Raw genomic sequence first — 14,735 nt, 5'->3', positions numbered from 1 at the left:
ATAGTGGGCACCCTTAACCGAAGATTGCTGGTAGAGAGCCATACCACGTCACCAACCTTATATTGGGGAGCTGCTCGTCGCTTCCTATCCACAAAGAACTTATAGCGGCCGGAGACTCTCTTGAGGTTAGCATGGACTCGACTCCAAATTTGACTGAAGTGCCGGAGAGTAGAGGCTGCAGCAGGAACATCCTCCGGAGGACAGATGGGTCATTCTGGAACTTGGGGATGAAATCCATAATTAATGAAAAATAAGAATTTACTCACCGGTAATTCTATTTCTCATAGTCCGTAGTGGATGCTGGGAACTCCATAAGGACCATGGGGAATAGACAGGCTCCGCAGGAGACTGGGCACTCTAAAATAAAGATTAGGTACTATCTGGTGTGCACTGGCTCCTCCCTCTATGCCCCTCCTCCAGACCTCAGTTAGGGAAACTGTGCCCGGAAGAGCTGACACAACAAGGAAAGGATTTGGAATCCAGGGTAAGACTCATACCAGCCACACCAATCACACTGTACAACTTGTGATAACCATACCCAGTTAACAGTATGAACAACAACTGAGCCTCATTTAACGGATGGCTCATAACAATAACCCTTTAGTTAAGCAATAACTATATACATGTATTGCAGAGAGTCCGCACTCGGGACGGGCGCCCAGCATTCACTACGGACTACGAGAAATAGAATTACCGGTGAGTAAATTCTTATTTTCTCTGACGTCCTAGTGGATGCTGGGAACTCCGTAAGGACCATGGGGATTATACCAAAGCTCCCAAACGGGCGGGAGAGTGCGGATGACTCTGCAGCACCGCATGAGCAAACTCAAGGTCCTCCTCAGCCAGGGTATCAAACTTGTAGAACTTAGCAAACTTGTTTGACCCCGACCAAGTAGCAGCTCGACAAAGCTGTAAAGCCGAGACCCCTCGGGCAGCCGCCCAAGAAGAGCCCACCTTCCTTGTGGAATGGGCTTTCACCATTTTGGATGTGGCAATCCAGCCGCAAAGTGAACCAGCTGAATCGTGCTATAGATCCAGCGAGCAATAGTCTGCTTCGAAGCAGGAGCGCCAACCTTGTTGGCTGCATACAGAATAAACAGCGAGTCAGACTTTCTGACTCCCGCCGTTCCGGAAACATAAATTTTCAAAGCCCGGACTACGTCCAGCAACTTGGAATCCTCCAAGTCCCTAGTAGCCGCAGGCACCACAATAGGCTGGTTCAAATGAAACGATGATACCACCCTAGGGAGAAATTGGGGACGAGTCCTCAATTCTGCCCTGTCCATATGGAAGATCAGATAAGGGCTTTTACATGACAAAACCGCCAATTCTGACACACGCCTAGCCGAAGCTAAGGCCAATAGCATGACCACTTTCCACGTGAGATATTTTAGCTCCACAGTCTTAAGTGGCTCAAACCAGTGGGATTTCAGGAAATCCAACACAACGTTAAGATCCCAAGGTGCCACCGGTGGCCCAAAAATAGGCTGAATATGCAGCACCCCCGGAACAACGTCTGAACTTCAGGCAGTGAAGCCAGTTCTTTTTGAGAGAAAATGGATAGGGCCGAAATCTTGACCTTTATGGATCCCAATTTTAGGCCCATAGTCACTCCTGACTGTAGGAAGTGCAGAAATCGACCCCGCTGGAATTCCTCTGTAGGGCCTTCCCGGCCTCACACCAAGCAACCTATTTTCGCTATATACAGTGAAAAAGTCTTGCTGTCACGTCTTTCCTAGCCTTTATCAGCTTAGGAATAACTGCATCCAGAATGCCCTTTTCCGCTATGATCCGGCGTTCAACCGCCATGCCGTCAACTGCAGCCGCAGTAAGTCTTGGAACAGACAGGGCCCCTGTTGCAACATGTCCTGTCTGAGAGGTAGAAGCCCTGAGACCTCTGAGAGCATTTCTTAAAGCTCCGGGTACCGAGTCCTTCTTGGCCAATTCGGAGCAAAGAATATTGTTCTCACTCCTCCTTTTATTACAATTCTCAGCCCTTGGGTATGAGAGGAAGAGGAGGGAATACATAGACCGACTGGAACACCCACGGTGTTACTAGTGCGACCACAGCTATCACCTGAGGGTCCCTTGACCCGGCGTAAAACCTTTTTTAGCTTTTTATTGAGGTGGGACGCCATCTAGTCCACCTGAGGCAGTTCCCATCAATTTGCAAACTGCGTGAAGACTTCCTGATGAAGTCCCCACTTTCCCGGGTGGAGGTCGTGCCTGCTGAGGAAGTCTGCTTCCCAGTTGTCCACTCCCGGAATGAACACTGCTGACAGTGCGCTTACTTGATTCTCCGCCCAGCGAAGAATTCTGGTGGCTTCTACCCTTGCCACCCTGCTGCTTGTGCCGCCTTGGCGGTTTACATGAACCCCTGCTGTCTGACTGGATCAGAACCGGTTGGTCGCGAAGCAGGATCTCCGCTTGACTTAGGGCGTTGTATATGGCCCTTAGTTCCAGGATATTGATGTGGAGGCAAGTCTGTTGACTTGACCACAGACCTTGGAAATTTCTTCCCTGTGTAACTGCCCCCCACCCTCGGAGGCTTGCATCCGTGGTCACCAGGATCCAGTCCTGAATGCCGAATCTGCGGCCCTCGAGAAGGTGAGCACTCTGCAGCCACCACAGGAGAGACACCCTGGCCCTGGGGGATAGGGTGATTAACCGATGCATCTGAAGAGGTGATCCGGACCACTTGTCCAGTAAGTCCCATTGGAAGGTCCTCGCATGGAACCTGCCTAAGGGGATGGCCTCGTATGGACTCGAGTGCAGTGATGCACTGACACCTGTTTTGGTTTTAATAGATTCCTGACCAGTGTCATGAGCTCCTGAGCTCTCTCTATCGGGAGATAAACCCTTTTCTGGTCTGTGTCTAGGATCGTGCCTAGGAGAGGCAGATGAGCTGTAGGAACCAACTGCGACTTTGGAATATATAGAATCCAGCCGTGTTGCCGTTACACTTCCAGAGAAAGTGATACGCTGTTCAGCAACTGCTCTCTTGATCTCGCTTGTATGAGGAGATCGTCCAAGTACGTGATAATAGTGACACCTTGCTTCCGCAGGAGCACAATCATATCCGCCATTACCTTGGTTATGACAATCCCGTACCGCAATTCTGAGGTACGCCTAATGAGGTGGATAAATGGGGACATGAAGGTATGCATCCCTTATGACCCGATTCACGATAAAGTCTCCCTCTTTTTAGGCTTGCCCTGACCGCTCTTAGCGATTCCATCTTGAACTTGAACCTTCTCAGGTATATGTTCAGGGATTTTTAATTCAATATGGGTCTGACCGAACCGTCTGGTTTCGGGATTACAACATGGTCGAATAATAACGCCCTCTTGTTGAAGGAGGGGACCCTTGACCACCACCTGTTAAAGATACAATTTGTGAATTGCAGTTAACACTGGCTCCCTCTCTTGGGGGGAAGCCCGCAGGGCCGTCGGTGAGGGGGCATCTTCTCACAGTCCAGCTTGTATCCCTGAGACACAATATCTATTGCCCAGGGACCTAACAGGGAGTGAACCCACTTGTGGCTGAACTTACGAAGGCGTGTCCCCACCGGGCCTAGCTCTGCCTGTGGAGCCCCAGCGGCATAGGTGGATTTTTGTAGGGGCCGGGGAGGACTTCTGTTCCTGGGAACTAGCTGTGTTGATCCCGGCTCTGACAAGAAAGGACGCACCTCAGACTTTCTTGTTTCTTTATTCGAAAGGCTGCATTTAATAATGTCGTGCTTTCTTAGGCTGTTCAGGAGTATAAGGCAAACTAGCAGAATTACCAGCTATAGCTGTGGAGACCAGGCCCGAGAACCCTTCTCCACACAATCCTCAGCCTTCCATATGCCTCTTAAGTCGGCATCATCTGTCCAATGCATATTCTACAGGACACGTCAAGCAGAGATCGACATAGCTTTGACTCTAGGACCCAGTATACTCATGTCTCTTTGGGCATGCTTTATAACTATATATTTATCACTTAAGACAGCATCTTTAATATATTTACTAGGGTCTCAATCTCTGCTGATAAGGTACCTGTCCACGCTGCCACAGCGCTATAAACCCATGCCGACACAATCGCCGGTCTGGGTAGTATACTAGAATGTGCACGCTATCTGCAGGATCCCTGAGAATAGCAAGTGCTACCGTCTGTGCAAACAGGACACCCTAGGGGAAGATTCTCAACACATCCTGGCCCTAGTGGGGAAAGGATACAGCCTGAGAATTCTCTTGTGGGAAGCTGCCGTCTCTTGTCTGGAGATTCCCGCTCTTTTTCCTCATGAGAGGAGGGAAATTTACCTCAGCATTCTTCCCCTTAAACATGTGTACTCTCGTGTCAGGGACAGATGAGTCATCAGTGATATGCAAATAATCTTTTATTTCAATACTCATATATTGAATACCTTCTAGCCATCTTGGCTGTAACTTTGCATTATCGTAGTCGACAGTGGAGTTAAACTCCGTGTCGATACCAGTGTTTGTTATTTTGGATAGTGAGCATTGTGAGACTCTGAAGGTCTCTGTGACATAGGGACAGACATGGGTAGATTTCCTGTCTGTTCCCTAACCATTTCTGCAATAAATTCACCTTAGCACTTACACATATCCAAACAGGTGTCGGCGTTGTCGACGGAAACACCCTCTCACACACATATCCACTCTATCACCTCCTTAGAGGAGCCTTTTACCTCAGCCATGTCGACACACGCGTACCGACACACCACACACACAGGGGATGCTCTATTTGAGGACAGTTCCCCCACAAGGCCCTTTGGAGAGACAGAGAGAGAGTATGCCAGCACACACCCCAGCGCTATATAACCCAGGGATTACACTACAACTCAGTGTTTACCCAGTAGCTGCTGTATATACAATTTTTGCGCCTAAATTTATGTGCCCCCCCCTCTCTTTTCACCCTTTGTGTACCAGGATACTGCAGGGGAGAGCCTGGGGAGCTTCCTTCCAGCGCAGCTGTGAAGAGAAAATGGCGCTGGTGTGCTGAGGAAGAAGGCCCCGCCCCCTCAGCGGCGGGCTTCTGTCCTGTTTCTGACTAAAAATGGCGGGGGTTTCACACATATACAGTCACAGACTGTATTATGTGTATTTTTATGCCAAAGGTATTTTTATTGCTGCCCAGGGCCCCCTCCCCCCCCAGCGCCCTGCACCCTACAGTGACCGGAGTGTGTGGTGTGCTGTGGGAGCAATGGCGCACAGCTGCGGTGCTGTGCGCTACCTTAATGAAGACAGGAGTCTTCTGCCGCCGATTTCATCGCTTCTCTTCTGTCTTCTGGCTCTGCAAGGGGGACGGCGGCGCGGCTCCAGGAACGGACGATCGAGGTCAGGCCCTGTGTTCGAACCCTCTGGAGCTAATGGTGTCCAGTAGCCTAAGAAGCACAAGCTAGCTGCAAGCAAGTAGGTTTGCTTCTTTCCCCTCAGTCCTACGTAGCAGTGAGTCTGTTGCCAGCAGATCTCACTGAAAATATAAAACCTAACAAATACTTTCTTTCTAGCAAGCTCAGGAGAGCCCACTAGGAGCACCCAGCTCTGGCCGGGCACAGATTCTAACTGAGGTCTGGAGGAGGGGCATAGAGGGAGGAGCCAGTGCACACCAGATAGTACCTAATCTTTCTTTTAGAGTGCCCAGTCTCCTGCGGAGCCCGTCTATTCCCCATGGTCCTTACGGAGTTCCCAGAATCCACTAGGACGTCAGAGAAATGGGGACTCACCAGTCGAAGAGTGGTACAGATGATTATGGGCAAACTCGGCCCATGGCAACAGTTCCAACCAATCATCTTGCGAGGGAGAGAGATAAACATGGAGAAAAGTCTCTAAATCTTGATTGAAGCGTTCAGTTTGCCCATTGGTTTGTGGATGGTAAGCGGATGAAAACTTGAGTTTTATTTGTAAGGCCGTACAGAGGGCTCTCCAGAATCTTGCAGTGAACTGTACCCCCCGATCAGAGACGATTTCCTGTGGTAACCCGTGCAGGCGGAAATGTTCCCGGATAAATGACAAAGCCAACTTGGGAGCTGATGGTAACCCGGTCAAAGGTACAAAATGTGCCATCTTAGAGAAACGGTCAATAATTACCCAGACGGTATTGTGACCCTTGGAGAGGGGCAATTCAGTGACAAAGTCCATAGAGATATGGGTCCAAGGCCCCTTAGGAATGGACAGTGGATGCAACAACCCTGCAGGAGGCAGATGAAGAATTTTGTGCTGAGCACACTGAGGACATGAGTTGACATAACCTTGAATATCCTTCTTCATAGTGTCCCACTAGTAAGATCTTCGTAGAAACTCCCACATCTTTTGAACTCCAGGATGACCGGAAAACTTGGAAATATGAGCCCACTGCAACAACCTTGGTCGGAATTTAGCTGGCACAGACATTCTCCCAGGAGGAGGACCCAGAGCGGTGGGAGCTGCCGAAATAGAAACTGGACTGAGAATCAAAGCCTTTCCAACGGAGTTCTCCTCATCTGAAGCCGTCAAGGAACGAGATAAAGCATCAGCTTTGGTGTTAAGCGTCCCGGACCGGTACTTAATGACAAACGAGAATCGAGTGAAGAAGAGCGCCCATCTAGCTTGACGGGGATTCAAGCACTGGGCTGTCTTGAGATACATGAAAACGCAAAACTTATCCTGCACCAGACTTAATATAATTAATTAACTAAATACTGATAACCAACTAGAAAAAAAGGAGATTTTGGCCCCCATGGGCAACTATTCTAACGTTGGAGGTGCTCCTCGGAATAATGTACCAAATACATATAAATTTGGTGGATGTAGAAGAACCCACAACTCACCAAAAGAAAAGAAATTCCTTTGTTAGGAGCACTCTTTTGAAAAATATATGTGAATTTTTGAAAAATGTGTTCGTATTAAAACTTAACTTTTATTAATCCTTACTTGACTAAAAAATTATAAAGGGGGTATGCTATAATTAATGAGTCCCCTTTTTTTTTTTTTTTTTTTAAACAGTGGTAAAAATCTGTGAGTAAGGACAATTACAATCGTTTATTATATAATGATGTAATTGTCCACAAATTGAAGAATACAGTGATAGTAATCTATCAAAATAATCAGGTAAGCAGCAGTGGTGATATTACTTACTCTCATATGCTCAAAAAATTTAATACCTCTTGGGTATTTAATATCACAAAATAGATTTTTCAGACCAGTTGTATGTGTCTGGATTCGATCAAGCGGTATAGATAGTACTCGAAAATTTATTTAGATCAGCTTCTCCCCACAATCCAATCAATTTATATATAAGAGACTGATATTTTCTCATAGAGAAAAACAGTAGTGCTATCCATAACTGTGTGGTGAATAAAGAGTACAAAGTTGCAATCTGACTTCTTTAAACAAAAGACTGACATATATTATATCACAATTGTATAGAGCAGATGTTGGTGCATAAATGACCATCTATTATTGAAGCCAGATTCCAGTCACAGTTTGATCAGCACATAATCTCATTGAAAGAAAGGGTTATACATTACAAACATATAGACAAAAATTGTATTGTAATATGACAAAAGAAAGCGGGGGAGAAGGAGGGGGGGGGGAAAAGGAGAAAACAAAAATATGGACACTCTAGTCAACTGATCCCATCTGCTGTCTAACCTCATCCAAGAGCGGAGGAAAGATGAGAGTGGGACCGTCGACTGTGCCGTAGAAATGAGAAAGACAGGCACATTGGCTGAAGACCCCGTCGTGGTGTTAGGTGGGCCCTGATGCTAGCAAGCCTTGCAGGGTCCAAATGCGCCACTTGGGCCAGAGCCAGAGGCCGAAAATAAAAATAAAAGGGGAAGTATTACAGAGTAAAGGTTAAATTTTTGCTTTCAGCTTAATTAAAAAATGAAATCAATAAAACTTTTGTTTTTAAAGCAAAGTTGTTAATTTTTTTAACTGCAATTGCCCACATCTGAAATGCTCCTCAATTAATAAAGGCTAGTTTTATTATATAACCTTATAAGCATTGGCTAATTAGTACAAATATTGGTGTGTCCACCTTTGTTGCACCTTGCTCATTGCCATATCTTTCAAAGAGACATATACCTATTAGAAAAATGTGTTTGAAAATGCCTGGCTAGTGAGGGCTGAAAAAAAGGGGATAGTAAGCACTCCAGTTCACTGATCCCATCTGCTGTCTGACCTCATCAGAAGAGCGGAGGACAGATGAGAGTAGGATCGTGGGCTGTACCGTGAAAGAAGAAAACCGGGTGGCATTTGAGAAGCCGTATGTGGTGTTAGGCGGACCCTGATGCTATTTTAGCCTTGCAGGGTCCGGATGCGCCACCGGAGACCAAATGTCCATCCATGAAATAAGAGAGGGAGAGAAGAAAGGGTATGGGGAGTACCGGATTGTTGTGTCTGAAGCGCAAATCGCTATCCGTCACAGCTCTGGCAGCGGTCCGTTGATCCAAGCCGCTCGATCGTTTTGAGCTGCTCCTGCTGATCACGTCTCCCCCGCTGCTAGCCGCGGTTAATTGATCAAAGTCGCTCGATTGCTGGAAACTGCTGCTGCTGATCACGGCTCCCCCTGCAGTGAGGAGACCGTGCATTGGGCCGTAATTAGGACGTACGTTTCACCACCTGGGCTTGCTCACCTAGCAGCCTATAGTGGTGTTCAAATGGTATCCTTAAAAAGAGATCATTAGCCAATCACTTCCCTGAAATCTTAAGGGTCCAATTATAACAAGAATGAATCCAGCTGTTCTGTCCCTTGGATAGTACGTGTCCTACACAGCTATGAAACCACATGGAGTAGCAGATCATCATCTCAGAAATAGATTATATATGGAAATAATTCCTACAGAGCGAAATTAGTAAGTCATGATGTTATCATAATAAAAATAAACATTTCTTAAATTGTGTATATTATTGAATCTTATGCATCAAAGGATTGCGAAGTGAGTGAGCAGAGTTAATTAATCAGGCACATGGTATAAGTTTGATTATCCGACAAAAGGGGGCGGAGATCCAGACTGAATCACCAAAGAAAAAAACAAACAAATTTGTTATTGATAAAAGAATTTTTTTTTAAAGACAAGCAATTATTTTAATAAAATTGAAGAAAATTATAAAAAATATATATATAATAGAACAATAATAGATTATTAATGTGATAAATATCAGTTGATTAATAATTAATTAGTGATTCAACACTATACTAAATAAAATAAATTTATAAATATAGTGTGAATTCTTAAAGATGAGGGAAGTGATGGAAATATTGAAATGATAATTTCTTATTAGTGGTAATGATTATAAAAGCAATATTGTGAGTGTTTAACAATGTTAAACATTATTTCAAATGATAAAAATAAAAATAAATATAAAAAGGAAAATAATAGTCTTTCCTCCGCTCTTGGATGAGGTTAGACAGCAGATGGGATCAGTTGACTAGAGTGTCCATATTTTTGTTTTCTCCTTTTCCCCCCCCCCTCCTTCTCCCCCGCTTTCTTTTGTCATATTACAATACAATTTTTGTCTATATGTTTGTAATGTATAACCCTTTCTTTCAATGAGATTATGTGCTGATCAAACTGTGACTGGAATCTGGCTTCAATAATAGATGGTCATTTATGCACCAACATCTGCTCTATACAATTGTGATATAATATATGTCAGTCTTTTGTTTAAAGAAGTCAGATTGCAACTTTGTACTCTTTATTCACCACACAGTTATGGATAGCACTACTGTTTTTCTCTATGAGAAAATATCAGTCTCTTATATATAAATTGATTGGATTGTGGGGAGAAGCTGATCTAAATAAATTTTCGAGTACTATCTATACCGCTTGATCGAATCCAGACACATACAACTGGTCTGAAAAATCTATTTTGTGATATTAAATACCCAAGAGGTATTAAATTTTTTGAGCATATGAGAGTAAGTAATATCACCACTGCTGCTTACCTGATTATTTTGATAGATTACTATCACTGTATTCTTCAATTTGTGGACAATTACATCATTATATAATAAACGATTGTAATTGTCCTTACTCACAGATTTTTACCACTGTTTAAAAAAAAGGGGACTCATTAATTATAGCATACCCCCTTTATAATTTTTTAGTCAAGTAAGGATTAATAAAAGTTAAGTTTTAATACGAACACATTTTTCAAAAATTCACATATATTTTTCAAAAGAGTGCTCCTAACAAAGGAATTTCTTTTCTTTTGGTGAGTTGTGGGTTCTTCTACATCCACCAAATTTATATGTGTCTTGAGATACAGCAAGTTCTTGTGATCGGTATAAATCGTAATTAGGTGTTTAGCACCTTCCAATAGATATCTCCATTCTTCCAGGGCAGATTTTATTGCCAAGAGTTCCTGATCTCCGATGGTGTAGTTTCGTTCAGCAGGAGAGAACTTGCGAGAATGGAAACCACATGGAAGTAACTTCCCGTCAGAGGAGTACTGTGAGAGCACGGCACCGATGCCGACTGAGGAAGTTTTGACCTCCAAGAAGAATGGTTTTGAAAAATTCGGTTGCTGGAGTACCGGAGCGGACATAAAGGCTGCTTTCAACTGGGCGAACGCTGCTACAGCTTCAGAAGACCAGTGACTTGGGTCAGACCCCTTTTTGGTTAGAGCAGTAATAGGTGCCACAATGGTAGAGAATCCCTTTATGAATTTCCGGTAGTAATTCGCAAAACCCAGAAATCTTTGTACCGCTTTCAAAGAAAGAGGCTGAGTCCAGTCCCGAATAGCAGTGAGTTTTTCCGGATCCATGCGAAGCTCCGTACCTGAGATGACGTAACCAAGAAATGGAATTGAAGGAACCTCAAAGGTACATTTAAAGATCTTACCGTAGAGATGATTCCTACGTAGACGAAGAAGTACCTCCTTGACCTGAATTCTATGCTCCGTGAGATTCTTAGAAAATATCAGAATGTCATCCAAGTATACCACTACAATTAGGTATAACATATCTCGGAAGATTTCATTCACAAAACCTTGGAAGACGGCAGGGGCATTACTGAGCCCAAACGGCATTACCAGATATTCGTAATGCCCGTCCCTGGTATTGAAGGCCGTCTTCCATTCGTCCCTCTGTCGAATACGAATCAAATTATAAGCTCCCCTTAAGTCGAGCTTCGTGAAGACATGGGCTCCGTGAACCCTATCAAATAGTTCCGTGATGAGCGGCAAAGGATATTTGTTCTTAATGGTGATCTCATTTAAGCCGCGGTAGTCAATGCATGGCCTCAACCCTCCGTCCTTCTTCTTCACAAAGAAGAAGCCTGCTCCTGCCGGGGAAGTAGAGGGGCGAATGAATCCTTTCTGCAGATAAGACTTGATATAGTCCGACATGGCTTGGGTCTTGGGCAATGACAAAGGATAAATGCGCCCCCGGGGTGGCATCTTCCCTGGGATGAGCTCAATGGGACAGTCCCAGGGTCTATGGGGTGGTAACTGATCGGCCGCCTGTTCTGAAAACACGTCTGCGAACTCCCGATAGGCCTCCGGAATGAGCTCCTCATCCGACTTGGAAGATACACGGAGCGGATAGACAGGAGTGAGACAATTAGAATGACAGAATGAACTCCAAGATACTATTTGTGATGACTTCCAGTCGACGTGAGGGTTGTGTACTTTAAGCCAAGGAAGACCAAGTACCAGATCGTGAGGCATCTCCCGAATCATTAGGAACTCCAGATGTTCTTGATGTAGAACTCCAACCTGCAGTTTGATTGGCACTGTGCGACTTGAAATAAGACCATTAGAAATTTGGGTACCATTGATGGCAGTCAGAGTAATAGGTCGTTCGACGGATTGTAACTGTAAAACCAGTTTTTGAACGCAAGAAAGAGAAACAAAATTCCCTTGAACCCCCGGAGTCCAGCAGGGCCTTAACAGGTTTGGCTATAGACCCAGAAAACAGATACACGGAGAGTAAACAGTCCACTGTCGGAGAAGGTTTAGATGTAACCCCTAACTCGACTCCTCCGGAACAAGCTAGGACTGCCCGTTTCCCGGACGGGACTTACAAAACTTGAGAAAGTGATCCGCAGCTCCACAGTAGAGGCAGAGTCTACCCTCATGACGGCGCTGACGTTCTTCCGGGGACAGCCGAGATCGATTAATTTGCATAGGTTCGTCTGGACTTGGGGTGATCGTTTGCTTAGTCGGGAGAGACCGGAATCTGGATCGTTCTGTCCGACTACGTTCCCCACCTTGTTCCTGCATACGAAGATCCACCTTTACACAGAGTGAGATCAACTCTTCTAAGGAATCTGGCAAGTCCCTAGTGATCAGTTCGTCCTTTAGACGGTCAGAGAGCCCATTCCAGAAAGCGGCCCGGAGAGCATCATTATTCCAGCGCAGTTCCGAGGCTATGGTTTGGAAATGAATCACATACTGTCCCACTGAACGGGAGCCTTGTCGGACTCGGAGCAAATCCGAAGAAGCATCGGTCGTTCTGCCGGGCTCATCGAAGATCCTACGGAATGACGTGATAAAGTTGGTGTAACTGGAAACCAACGGGTCAGAACGCTCCCATAACGGAGACACCCAATCCAACGCTGAACCTTCAAGCAAGGAAATAATGTACGCCACCTTGGACCGATCTGTGGGGAAGTTGTGTGAGAGAAGTTCAAAATGTACCTTGCATTGGTTGAGAAAACCACGGCAATTCTTTGGATTCCCATTATAGCGAGAAGGAGTGGGAAGCTGAAGGCGTGACCTGGTTCCAGACAGGGATTAAACATTACTAGGGACAACCACAGGGGCGGGTACTGGAGCTGGAGCCGGGGCTACTGAAGCCAGAGAAGCCTGAATTTGGTCCAGCTGACCAGATAACTCCTGGAGATACTGCATCACTTGGCTTTGTGCCGTCTCCTGACTTTGAACTCGGGAAACCAGATCCTGGATGGCGCTTGCCTCTGGGTTCCGATCCCCCGGATCCATGTGGCCTGAGTATACTGTCACTGACCTGGGTTGGGGATGTTGTGGACTCGGGGGTTCTTCCGATGGTCGGGAAAAGGAACCACAGGTGGGTCGGAGCAGGGATGGTCGGATATAGGATTTCCTCATACAAGACTCTGATAGTTAGGTTTGGTAAAAGAATGCTGAGGAACTTTATTAAGGGAAGGGAGCAATACAGCAGCACATGAAAGAAAGTGAACTTGTGGGCAATGTCAAAAAGTGACTGGAGAATTCATGAGCAATGATGAAAGACACTGAATAATTTGTGAGCGATGTTTAAAGACACTGATGAATGAAGAACTTGTGAGCGATGGTAAAAGACACTGAAGAATTTGTGAACGATGTTTTAAAGACACTGATGAATGAAGAACTTGTGAGCCATGGTAAATGACACTGAAGAATTTATGAGCGATGTTTAAAGACACTGATGAATGAAGAACTTGTGAGCGATGGTGAATGACACTGAAGAATTGGTGAGCGGTGTTTAAGGACACTGATGAATGAAGAACTTGTGAGCGATGGTGAATGACACTGAAGAATTGGTGAGCGGTGTTTAAGGACACTGATGAATGAAGAACTTGTGAGCAATGGTAAATGACACTGAAGAATTGGTAAGCGGTGTTTAAGGTTTTCGGTGATACCGTGGCTATGTTGTTGTTCATACTGTTAACTGGGTAAGTTTATCACAAGTTATACGGTGTGATTGGTGTGGCTGGTATGAATCTCGCTCTTAGATTTACAAAAATCCTTCCTCGTACTGTCCATCTCCTCTGGGCACAGTTTCCCTAACTGAGGTCTGGAGGAGGGTCATAGAGGGAGGAGCCAGTGCACACCCAGAATCCAAAGCTTTCTTAAAGTGCCCTATCTCCTGTGGAGCCCGTCTATTCCCCATGGTCCTTACGGAGTCCCAGCATCCTCTACGGACTACGAGAAATAGATTTACCGGTAAGTAAAATCTTATTTTTACGGAGGCCGGGCATTCTTTGGCCTCATTTAGGCATTTTATAATTGACCATGTTCCCCCTTCATTACGGGGGGGGGGGGGGGGGGGGGAGGGGTGATAGAGCAAAAATGTTATTAATCAAAGAATCCAAATGGATTGTTCGTCTGGGGACCATCTCTTCTGGTGGCCTCAATGAAAAGATCAATTGGAACATGTTATTATTCCTGTGACAAATTACTAGATATGTTGCATATTAATTTTACTGTATCTTTTGCAATTTGATGTTTTGCACTATAATTATCGATATTGTCTCTACCTGCACAGTGTTATTATCATTGTCATTATTATTTTTTGTTAAGATTTATATTGTTTTGTTTTTATACACCCCTGCTGCTGATTGAGTAGGTGAACGTCTCCTGAGCCGCTCTCTGCAGTGTACTCGTGGATACGATGCTGGCGCTGTGGAGACTGTGTTTACATGTCTCCTTGGCGACCCGCTCTGGCTCCGACGGGGGCCGCTGGGAGTGGCTGCGGTTGATGACGTCACTACTAAGTGTCACTGACCTGGGTTGGGGATGTTGTGGACTCGGGGGTTCTTCCGATGGTCGGGAAAAGGAACCACAGGTGGGTCGGAGCAGGGATGGTCGGATATAGGATTTCCTCATACAAGACTCTGATAGTTAGGTTTGGTAAAAGAATGCTGAGGAACTTTATTAAGGGAAGGGAGCAATACAGCGGCACATGAAAGAAAGGGAACTTGTGGGCAATGTCAAAAAGTTACTGGAGAATTCATGAGCAATGATGAAAGACACTGAAGAATTTGTGAGCGATGTTTAAAGACA

Source organism: Pseudophryne corroboree, chromosome 1 (assembly GCF_028390025.1).
Source record: "Pseudophryne corroboree isolate aPseCor3 chromosome 1, aPseCor3.hap2, whole genome shotgun sequence".
Lineage (NCBI taxonomy): Eukaryota > Metazoa > Chordata > Amphibia > Anura > Myobatrachidae > Pseudophryne > Pseudophryne corroboree.
Note: the sequence above shows the minus strand (reverse complement) of the source record.